The sequence below is a fragment of the Pinus tabuliformis genome, chromosome 6, assembly GCF_031772625.1.
Source record: "Pinus tabuliformis cultivar Carrire ecotype Pingquan chromosome 6, CPIR1, whole genome shotgun sequence".
NCBI classification, from domain to species: Eukaryota; Viridiplantae; Streptophyta; class Pinopsida; order Pinales; family Pinaceae; genus Pinus; species Pinus tabuliformis.
In genome coordinates, this window is record NC_142292.1 from 638,453,557 (window position 1) to 638,465,891 (window position 12,335).

Here is a 12,335-nt window from a genome sequence, read left to right on the forward strand (position 1 = left end):
TAAAATCCAAATCATTATCTCCTAAGCTATGGGCTAAAGCTATTAATTTTTCAGCATACATTGAAAATTGAATTCCTCACAAATCACTCAAGGGCACCACTCCATTTGAATGTTGGACCGGTAAGAAACCGAAAGTGTCGCACTTTCACATTTTTGGTTCATTAGCATGGGCTCACATTCCAACTGATAAGAGGAAGACTTTACAGCCTCAATGTGTTGAATGTATCTTTATTGGATATCTTGATAGTTTCAAAGGATATATATTGTTGGACTCTCACACTAAAAAGTTCCTTATAGCTCGAAGTGTGAAGTTTAAAGAAGAATCACTGCATGATTTTTTAGCAGACCATGCCGAGGAACCGCTTGTTCCCACTGATGAGGAGGAGTCTGAAACTTCTTCGAGCACTTCAGAGAAGCCATCGAAGAATCCTATATTGTTTGATTCACAAGATGAGGAGTAGGTCATGGCTGCTCCAACTCAGCTGCTAACTTGGGAGGAAAGAACCCTGCAAGATGCGGGTGAACTAGTCGGTGATCCTGCAGATGCGAGCAGTAGATCACAATTTTTTGGGGCTCCTCAAGCCCTCACTGCCACCGAACCATTGCTTCCCATACATCACTATATGACACTTGGTTTACAACCACAGTCACACTCTGAGGCTGCTGGAAGCCCACTTTGGGAGGCTGACATTGATGAAGAGTACTTTTCTCTCACGAAAAGCAACACATGGGAATTGGTTCCACTTCTAATAGGAAGAAAGCTTGTTAGATGTCGATGGATCTATCAAAAAATGATTTCTACAAATGGTGATATCGGCAACTACAAAGATTGAATTATTGCAAAAGTACACTCACAGGTACATGGCATAGACTACACAGAGACATTTGCACCTATTGCAAAAATGGACTCCATTCGACTCATTTTAGCCATTGCTGCTTCTCGCAAATGGGAAGTTCATCACATGGATGTGAAGAGTGCATTTCTTCATGGAGATCTCAAGGAGGAGATATATATGGAGAAGCCATGGGGATACATTTAGAACTCTTCCCTCATTTGTAGATTAAAGAAATATTTGTATGGCCTAAAACAGGGTCCCAGAGCCTGGTAAGAAAAGATGGATTCCTTCCTACTTTCCATTTGATTCATTCGATGCAAATCTGATCCAAATGTTTATTTTCTAAAACATGATGATTCCCTTTTTCTGATATTACTTTATGTATATTATTTACTGATGATATGGAACCTTACCTCAGCTATTTATTCGGCAAAATCGTCATTGCACGATCAATTTTCCATGACAGATTTGGGATTGTTGCACTACTTTCTTGGTCTTGAAGTTTCTTAGTCTACTTCAGGGATCAATATGGCATAGCCTAAGTATGCATCATATCTACTTTTCCACTTTCAGATGACAAAATGCAAGCTGACAACATCTCCCTTTCTTCTGAGGATCAGATTTGAGGATGTAGGTACTAAACCTTTGGTGGACAGTACACTGTATTGATAGTTGGTTGGGAGTTTGTTGTATCTTACTCACACCTGACCTGATATATCTTTTGGAGTATGAGTTTCTTCCAGATATATGTAAGAGCCCCATGAGCTTCACTAGAAAGCTACAGAGATAATCCTTAGATATGTGAAGGGTACTTCCAGTTTTGGTATCTTTTATGCTGCAGATTGCCCACTTTCACTGATTGGGTACAGAAATTCCGATTGGGATGGTGATGGTGCAGGCTGCAAGTCCACCTATGGTTATGTTTTCAGCTTTGGTGCAGGGCCTTTTTTCTGGTCTAGCAAGAAGCAATCCCTTATTTATTTATCTATAGCCAAGGTAGAGTATAGAGGTCAGGGAAAATTTTAAGAACGCCCCCTAAATTTACATGTATAATAAATGGGTGAATCTCCATGGTATATAGGAAAAATGGAAGGCGATTTTATCAATAATATGATATGAATATATAATTTTTTGGTGAATCTCTCACCAGGCATGGCGAATATTTTACTCAATTATAAAATCTTGTGTTTATTGAATACACAAATGAAATCATTGCATTTCTTTAAAATATTTTTTGAAATCAAAATTACCGAAATTACATATCGATAACCTATTGGGTGTAGGATAAAATTCACCCGTGCCATTCACAAAAAGCATGAGAAAAAACCTAATACTATATATAAAACCAAGAAAAATTCAAATTCATCACTTCTAGGGACCTCGTAACCACCCTGCCAATACACAAGTATGTTCCTGTTTGCAATTAGAAAAATTACCCAACTTACAATCTGTTTACTCGACTTCTAGGAACCTCGTAACCACCCTGCCAATACACAAGTATGTTCCCATTTGCAATTAGAAAAATTACCTAAATTACAATCTGTTTACTCTAGCATATGTTGGAAAGTTATAGAAGGATGACTAGTGCAATCAATCCATTCCTTTTAGCCCTGGATTTGTTTCAGTTTAAAACAAAAGTATACAAATATACTTGTCCAATGTCTATTCTTTAACCATTCACCTGAAGATGTTTTTACAATATAATTTCCTAAGTCTATTTAATATCTTCATTATCATAAAAACCAACCTATATCCATCTTAACTCCACATCTACCACTCTTAGGGGGATGAAATCTATTAATCCCTCTGAGCACTTGTAGACCTAGAATTAAGATAGATCTAAGATAGAATTTCCCCTTTAAATAGTCTATGCTCACATGAATACAATGGGTTAATACCTTGGGTTATCATAAACCTGGAGCTTAAAAATTACTATTAGTAATTTATAAAAATTAATAAAATTAATAGTTGATTTTTATTTTATTTTTATTTTAACCAAGCTAAAATGTTTAACATACATTAAATTACAACATCCATTTTTACTCTTGATCGGACCAAATATTTTTTCACTCTATGCTAGTTTGCATATCACGATATTTGATACCTCTCGGGGTTTAGTAGATCCAGAGTAAAGATGGATCTATGCTGGTTTAATTCCCCCATTTAAATAGGCTACATTCCAATTGAATACCATGGGTCAATACCATGTGCCATTTTTATTTTTATTAATACTAATATTAGGGTTAATAATGTTTTTTTGCATGGTATTAATAACAATCTAGTCCATGGTATTTGTCCCATAGTTTAAATATAAGGTGACTTATGGAGTAAATATAAAAAAAATGTTTTATTTGTTTACCATACTTCTCGTTTATTTATATTTTTATTAATTTACCATACCATTCATAAATACAAGGTGACTTATGGAGTAAATATAAAAAAATGTTTTATTTGTTTACCATACCTCTCGCTTATTTATATTTTTATTAATTTACCATACCTCTTTTACAAATATGGTATTTAGCCCATAGGATTCACTTAAATAAAACCTCTTTCTTGAGCCTTCATAAATAGAACGAAGGTTATGGACTAAATATAAAAAGAGGTTTTATTTATTTACCATGCATCTAGTTTATTTATATTTTTATTTATTTACCATACCTTTTGAGTAAGTATAAAAAGAGGTATTATTTATTTACCATACCTCCACTTTACTTATATTTTTATTTGTTTACACCCTTGCATGTATATAAGGTGACTTATGGAGTAAATATAAAAAAATGCTTTATTTATTTACCATACCTCTCATTTATTTACATTTTTATTAATTTACCATACCTCTTTTATAAATATGGTATTTGGGCCTTTGGCCCATAGGATTCACTTAAATAAAACCTATTCTTGAAAATGGGCAAATGGATTCACTTAAATAAAACCTATTCTTGAAAATGGGCGAATGGATTCACTTAAATAAAACCTATTTGTTATAGACATTTTTGTGCCTTACAGCATGAAGCATGAAATGTCCATAATCTAAGGGATCCAAAGTCCCTAAACATGTTGTTCCTACCCCTAGAGGAACAAGGTTAGCAAACCACAGCACTAAATAGCAGTTCTCCACCTGAAAACAATAAAAAACAAGGCAATTCTGGATCATGTCAACTGCTCCACTGAGCATCTGCGCTGAATGTCAACTGCTCCACTGTCTACCTGCGCTGAATGTCAACTGCAAAGAAGGCTACCTGCGCTGGGAAAATTGGGACATGTGGCACAGTCATTCCTCAAGGTGTCAATGCCCAGGAAGCTTCCAAAATGACACTTGGATCAAGGAATTCGACTGGTGATGAGTAAGAGGGTCTAGATCTCCAAGTGGAAGCAAGAACCTCCAAGTGGACTCAAGAACTGAAGAATAACTGAAGTGAGAGAGGACACTAGTCAGCTTCATGCCAGCCTCAAGCTGACTCATCCTTTCTCCAAAACTCCTATATATAGAGCTCTCTCATGAGGTCTAAGGAGGCTGGAATCTTGTGAATGTAAGGAAGTGCTGTTGGTTTGAGTTTAGAACTATTGGGTGATTTGCTTTGAAGGAGGTGAAGAGGAGATTTCTTTCTGCTGGGAGGTGATGCTGGATTGGGCCTTTTATGGTTGTATCACTTCCTGAACTTTACTTCTTCCATTAATAAAGCATCTGAGGTTCTTCTATATGCATGTATCTCAATGATGTATTGTTATACTTGTGTATTTGATTTATTCTAATCCTTGAATCAATGTTGAATGTATGCTTCTTGTAGTTTCCCTCTCTTGCCATTTTGCAGGATCTTGGTGTAGCTGGGCCAGTGAAAGAGCAAGGAGCTGGGAGAAAGCAGCAAGGAGAGAAGATTGGATCAACCATTAGAGGAAGACATCGGTTAGTGGATCTCTTTCTCCCCTATTTTACTTTGATAAAGAAGAAATCTTAGATAGCTTTGCTTCGATTGTTGCTGAGGTACTATCACCCTTAGAGTGGGATAGGATCATTCCGTACTGGATACTTTTCCCAACAACAAATTGGCAACTCCGCTGGGGATCATATCTTGTTGGTTGTTTGTGTTTCTTGCTATTCATTTGTTAAACACAGGGAGTACCGAATCGAACTGCATTTGGATCTCTCAAATGCAAAGTAGAGGGCAGCTACTCTAGCTCAGTTTCTGGGCATGTTTATGAATTGAAGAGTTGATCCACAAGGACTCTGAACAACTCTTAGTGATAGCTTTTCATCCTCCTAATCATCCTTTAGTGTGTAATTGATTGATAGCTTTGATTTGGCCAAAAATTGTGAATTTTTGAGCAATCTGTAACCCGGAAACCAAGAGAAACGAGAGTTTCTCTCTTCATTGCAGGCACTGTGAAGGCAGTCTGCATTTCATCGCAGGTCCCGAAGGGGCTACCTGCACTGAATGTCAAACTGACAGTGTACTACCTGCGCTGAACCAGTTTTACCTTGTGCAACTGGGGTTCCCTGCTGTTTATTGCCCTATTTTCATCCTTGTTTTTGCAGCCTGTTATCAGTCAATGTACCTATCTGAAACCACCTTTCTTTACCACTATTCCGCCTCGGTTGTATAAAGAAACTGTATTTGTTCTTTGTGTATTTCTTATATCATTTGCAGTTTCCCATAACGAAAAGTGAACTAGTCTTGTTGTGGCCTGTTAGATCTAGACCTGTGATAAGTGTCGTTTTGATCTTAAGAGTTAGTTTGTTTGCTGTTCATAGCTAATTGAGCTTTTTCTTTCGTCATATGGTTTGAATTTATGCATTTCTAGTGTCGAAACAAGTAAATCTTAAGGTGTCTTTTGATTTTGGACAAAGCTTGTTTGCTTTCACTTGAAATTGAATTCAAAGTTATACAACAGCTTTCTTTTTGTAGTACATCAACATTAAGAAAGAGAAAAGAAATACCTGCATTGTGCATGTGCATTTTGACAGCTTGTATGTTGATTTAGGGAAAAGTGCATTAATGTGTGCTCTATGATCTGTGTGAAAAGATGATGTCTTTCTTTTCCCTCAGTAATTAGGATTTTCAAAGTTGAAAGATTGAAAAGCTTTCTTATCATCTTAGACTGCATTTAGGAAGTTGTATTATACATCTCGTGGTGATCCATAAAGGCAAACTGCTAAACAAGATCAACTTAAAATGAATTGAATTTACATAAAAACGCTTTGAAACATAACGCAAACACATAGAGGTCTAAGCTAGAGACGTGTTCCGGCATCGTTAAACGTGATATCTTAGCATTGAGTGGTTGGGTGATTCCTCCACGGTGAAGCGATAAGTATTAATATGGACTTGTGCTCCCACGTACCGTCACGTATATATTGGGAGACCCCTATAGGAACAAAGCCTTTATCCATAGGAAGCCGTGTCAGCCGCTCTACTGATCGCAATGCAGTGAACACAGCATTCACGAAGATCGACCACTCGTACCGTAAAACGTATTCTGTGGTTTTGCGAAAAGTTTGGCACACCCTCTGCCTAGATCTCCAGAGTAGTTTCTTTTGGCCTTTTTCAAACTCTATAACTGAAAAAGTCCATCCGAGCATTTGTCACTTCGGGCTCGTTAAAACATCGAAGGAGACTAGAGTCATCTTTAGCTTTTTCTCGACTCTTAAAAAGTGAAAAAAGCAAGTTGTGTCTAAAGCTCGTTATAAAATTTATTTTAAACGGAACATAATCACCTCCTATTCCTGCATTGATCTGTAGGTTGAGAACATGGAACGCCCCAACCAAGGAATTCCACATGATGGAAATCCTAGTCCTTTCTCCTCTTGGGGAAAAGTTGGTGCACCCCACATGGCCACATTGTCGCTTCCAGGACTGACAATTGGCCTGCCAATTTGGCTATTCTCAACCAATGTAGTTCAGAACACCATGGTTCCTGAATAGTCGAGTCAATAGTTAGATCAGTCTAGAGCTGCCCACTAGCCTTCTACTTCCTATAACTCTTCCTCCAATCCTTCATCTTCGCAAGGTAGAGCCAGCAAAAGCCAAGCTCCCATGGAGAAGAAGGAGAAGAAGAAGAGAGAAGAAGAAGAAGAAGGAGCCTAAGGCGACTGGGGGCAAGCAAAAGACATCTGACAAAAATCCACACACAGAAAAGACCGAGCCTAAATCGCCATGTGTCATATGTAGAGGAGACCACTTCCATAGAGATTGTCTCTGTATTCCCCGGATACTAAGGGACTGGTCCCCTCGTTTGCACAGTTCGGGAGCATCAACCTCTGATAGCCATGTTGAATGCTTACCGTCGACCAGCGAAAGTGAAGGTTCAAGACAAAGAGGGGGAGCAAGATCCCCCTGCAGACTATGTGAAGGCGATCACGCCATCCACCGTTGTCCCTTCTTAGAAGAAGCGAAGAGAGTTTTGGAAGATCGTCCGGTTTCACTGTTGAGACTTCCTCCTGGATACAAAAAACTCGTGCCAAGTCCTTCGTTGGTTGAGAATATAGCTGTCCCGCTCAAGTGGTCAGCAGAAGCGTCAGTCATTGAAAATGAACCGACTGAATCCAGATTGGATGAAATTCGAAAGGTCGAAACGGCAGTTGACCCGGTTCTTCCTTCAGAAGTTTCATCGTCAAATGACACCGTCACTGAAGATTCATCTTCAAATGACACCCTCACCGAAGAGAATAAGGATGACACCATCCAGATTCTTTTCATCAACACAGAGTCTGATGAGCATCAGGGCAATGCGCCCATTCCTTTATCGCAGTAAGGAACATCGTCAGGATCATATCCGGCCGTATATTCGGTCCCACCACCAAGCAACCTGGTTGTATCCTTTGATTGGAATCAACTGGGCAGACCCCGGTTACCAGCCCATATACCATTCAGAATCATAGTCCAAATATACAGAATGGTAATGGTTGGCACTATCATTGATGAAGGGGCATTTGTGAGTATCCTTTCCTCTATTGCTTGGAAAGCACTGGTTTCCTCGACGCTTTTGCCTGAGATAAGAAATCTCTCGAGTTTCGATAAAGGAACCAGTCAACCATTAGGGATCCTCCCCAATGTGCCTGTTACATTGAAAGGGAAGACCATTCAAATGAACGTGATGGTCGTTCAAGGACCCTTGGATTATAACCTACTCCTTGGACGAGACTATATATATTGCATGGGAGCAATAGTCTCCTCACTCTTTAGAGTAATGTGTTTTCCACACGAAGGAAGAATGGTCAAGCTCATAGACCAACTTTCATTTCCGGGATCACGCATCGCAAATAGTCACATACCAACCCTGAATGGTCTATTCAATCAAGAAATGTCTCCACCCCCAGTCCTTCTTCCCGATGAGTGCGAGTGATTCGGAAAGATGGGACTGGAACCCAGGGGGCATGCATCCTCGTCTGCTTAGGGCGGAGAAAAATTTGGGTATAAGATAGAATTTCCGCGAGAGAATATGACTAGTCCGTACCCCGTCCGTGGATGGAAGAGGGGTTGTTCTAGGATAGGATTCTTTTGTCAAAGTTACGTGTTTGACAAGAGTCATTCACCCTTGTCTATTTCGGTAGACAGTGCCGAGGAAATGTTTTGTTTGAAAGATTAACGAAACAATCTTTGGGTAACCAGAAAGAGGCAAGCCTCCCTCAATAACACAAATGTTTTGTCTTTGAGTAGTGTTCTTCTCTTGTCGCAAGTAGTTGCTCTCTTGTCGCAAGTAGCTGTTCTCTTGCGATCTTGCGAAAGATCTGTTAAAAGTTGGGCTGACGAGAAGACAAGTATCGCATAAGACCCGTTAAAAATAACGAGAAGACAAGTATCGTTAACATTAGACTGGAAAGACGACAAGTAGCTGTGAACACCCAAAGAAAAACAGAGGTGGGAAGGAGGAGGGGCAGCCTTGAAATTGTATTTTATACCTGGGGGCATGCAAACCTTTTGGAGTGCAAGCAAAGAGCGGTTATTTTTCTGTTTTTTGGATTAGTCGTTTCCGAACTTGTATAAAGAAAGGACATGGAGTAAAGCTTAGTGAAGATGAAACTCCTTAAAAAATAGAGATCTCACAGTGGACATTTCTTATCTTATGACTGGTATATCGAGCAGTTTTAGCATAAAGTTCATGCTCGTTAAAAAATAAACGTAAGATCTGAGCATTTTTAACGCGGTCTTCATGCTCGTTAAAAAATAAATAAAAGCAGTGAGCAATGTTTCCCCCAGAGTTTAAGCTCATTTTTAAATAAAAAATGAACCTATTCCCGTAAATAACCTTTGTGATCGTAAATTTATCAGCCATAAAAAGCCTTGGTCGTGTTTGCACCTTCCACCTCCACCGTCATTTGGCCGATCGTTCACCTCCATATGATTGTTTACCCATTTTGAGGAACAGCTGCGAAGAGTGATTTCACCTAGCCATCCTTGCGACACTGCCGTGATTGGAAAATTCCAACCTGTACCTGGAATCTGCTGCTATCCCTGTTTATCACTCGTTCCTCAAAAGACGAGTCTTCTTTGAGCTCTTTTCGTCTGACTCGTAAAATATGAAAAGTTTGCCGAGTTTTGGCCTTCCAGCTCGTTAAAGTGACCGGAAGAGCTATCCCTCCTCTAGATTTTAATCTTTTTGGACCTGAGGGATTATTGCACAAAATGGTCGAGCGCTTGTTTTATTCGGCTCGTTAAAGTTATCAAAAACTCATCCCTTCTGTATTGCTTTATACTTTTTCGAATTTAAGGGATTAGATGACGAAAAAGGAATTTTGGAGTTAAATTTCTGTACCTTTTCAGACTCTCTAAAAATGAAAAGGACCGAGTTTTCCTTGTCGTTAGACTCGTTAAAATGATTAAATAGCGACAAATTTGTCTTTAGACGAGAACGAGTTTCCCTATCGCTAGGCTCATTAAAACATAGCGATGGGCTTGCCCGAAGTGCAGGTTATAGAACAAGCATATGTTATCCTCCTCAACCTTGACAAAAATAAAGAGGTACTGGTCAGAAATGACTGGGGGAAAATTGGGAGAACCTCAAAGCTTTAATGGTAGCAAAGTCGCTCTTGAACATGACACTTTTCCTCCATATCACATCAGGTTGGGTTGTTTCATTCACCGGTCTCATCACCATGGTCTCGCCAAACCATCCACATTTGGGGTAATGCTACCGATCCATCGCATCAGTGTCATTATATGTTCAAGAGATGTTGTTCAGAAAGAGTCAACCGTGTCCCATCCACTACCATACATTATCCTTCATCCATTCATGACCGCCACCCTGAATCATATGTCACAGATTGTTTTCACCTCCATTAAAATCATTAGCTCCATTCCATGTCACTGATGTGGGATCCATTAAGGCCCTCCTTTGACGGATCGCTCCTTGTTGACATCAGCTCATTATCCAAGAAGTTGATCTAGGAACAACCCCCTCAGTACTTTGAAGCTTGCATGCCTCAATGGCAAGTTTCTCACTTCCGGCGATAGGTATACATCAATGACCTTCGACCATAAGATTTTGCGTGGTGTTCGACGCCAAGTCATTTATTCACACCACGTGAATTGTACTGTAGTACCTTGAGGGTCATTATCATTATCGGTGATTCCTCTCGCGCTTGTTAACGGTTTACATCATTGACCGGTAATCAAGCGATGTCTTTCCATGTTCGACTTCAGCGCAATTCTCACATGGATCGACTTGTACTTAGAGTGAAGATCGAATGAGTTTGAAGACCCCGGATCTAGTTTCATCCATCCGGGCTGCGATATATATTCAGGACATATAAAGACATTTGACATGTACATCATTGCAGCAGATGATCATCCTACTCAAAGGATGATAATTTCAGCAGAGAATTATCAGTCTACCATCAGACGATCGTCTGTTCTATGTACTAGAATGAATTTATAAAGCTGAGCATGGGAATGCCCGGCTCAGCTAGATCATGAAAGCAGAATGAAAAAATAATGTATTCTATTGTATTTTATTACAGGTCACCTCTCAGCGATTGAATGAACTTCGGATCCTCCTGATAAAGCATTTCACCCGATAAACGACCTCATACTTTAGGGGGCAACTGTTATAGACATTTTTGTGCCTTACAGCATGAAGCATGAAATGTCCATAATCTAAGGGATCCAAATTCCCTAAACATGTTGTTCCTACCCCTAGAGGAACAAGCTCAGCAAACCACAGCACTGAATAGCAGTTCTCCACCTGAAAACACTCAAAAAAAAGGAAATTTTGGATCATGTCAACTGCTCCACTGAGCATCTGCGCTGAATGTCAACTTCTCCACTGTCTACCTGCGCTGAATTTCAACTGAAAAGAAGGCTACCTGCGTTGGGCGAATTGGGACATGTGGCACAGTCATTCCTCAAGGTGTCAATGCCGAGGAAGCTTCCAAAATGACACTTGGATCAAGGAATTCGACTGGTGATGAGTAAGAGGGTCTAGATCTCCAAGTGGAAGCAAGAACCTCCAAGTGGACTCAAGAACTGAAGAATAACTGAAGTGAGAGAAGACACTAGTCAGCTTCATGCCAGCCTCAAGCTGACTCATCCTTTCTCCAAAACTCCTATATATAGATCTCTCTCATGAGGTCTAAGGGGGCTGGAATCTTGTGAATGTAAGGAAGTGCTGTTGGTTTGAGTTTAGAACTATTGGGTGATTTGCTTTGAAGGAGGTGAAGAGGAGATTTCTTTCTGCTGGGAGGTGATGCTGGATTGGGCCTTTTATGGTTGTATCACTTCCTGAACTTTACTTCTTCCATTAATAAATCATTTGAGGTTCTTCTATATGCATGTATCTCAATGATGTATTGTTATACTTGTGTATTTGATTTATTCTAATCCTTGAATCAATTATGAATGTATGCTTCTTGTAGTTTCCCTCTCTTGCCATTTTGCAGGATCTTGGTGTAGCTGGGCCAGTGAAAGAGCAAGGAGCTGGGAGCAAGCAGCAAGGAGAGAAGATTGGATCAACCATTAGCGGAAGACATCGGTTAGTGGATATCTTTCTCCCCTATTTTACTTTCATAAAGAAGAAATCTTAGATAGCTTTGCTTAAATTGTTGCTGAGGTACTATCACCCTTAGAGTGGGATAGGGTCATTCCATATTGGATACTTTTCCCAGCAACAAATAGACCTCATGGGAGAGCTCTATATATAGGAGTTTTGGAGAAAGGATGAGTCAGCTTGAGGCTGGCATGAAGCTGACTAGTGTCCTCTCTCACTTCAGTTATTCTTCAGTTCTTGAGTCCACTTGGAGGTTCTTGCTTCCACTTGGAGATCTACACCCTCTTACTCATCACCAGTCGAATTCCTTGATCCAAGTGTCATTTTGGAAGCTTCCTGGGCATTGACACCTCGAGGAATGACTGTGCCACATGTCCCAATTCACCCAGCGTAGGTAGCCTTCTTTGTAGTTGACATTCAGCGTGGGTAGACAGTGGAGCAGTTGACATTCAACGCAGATGCTTAGTGGAGCAGTTGACATGATCCAGAATTGCCTTGTTTTTTAGTGTTTTCAGG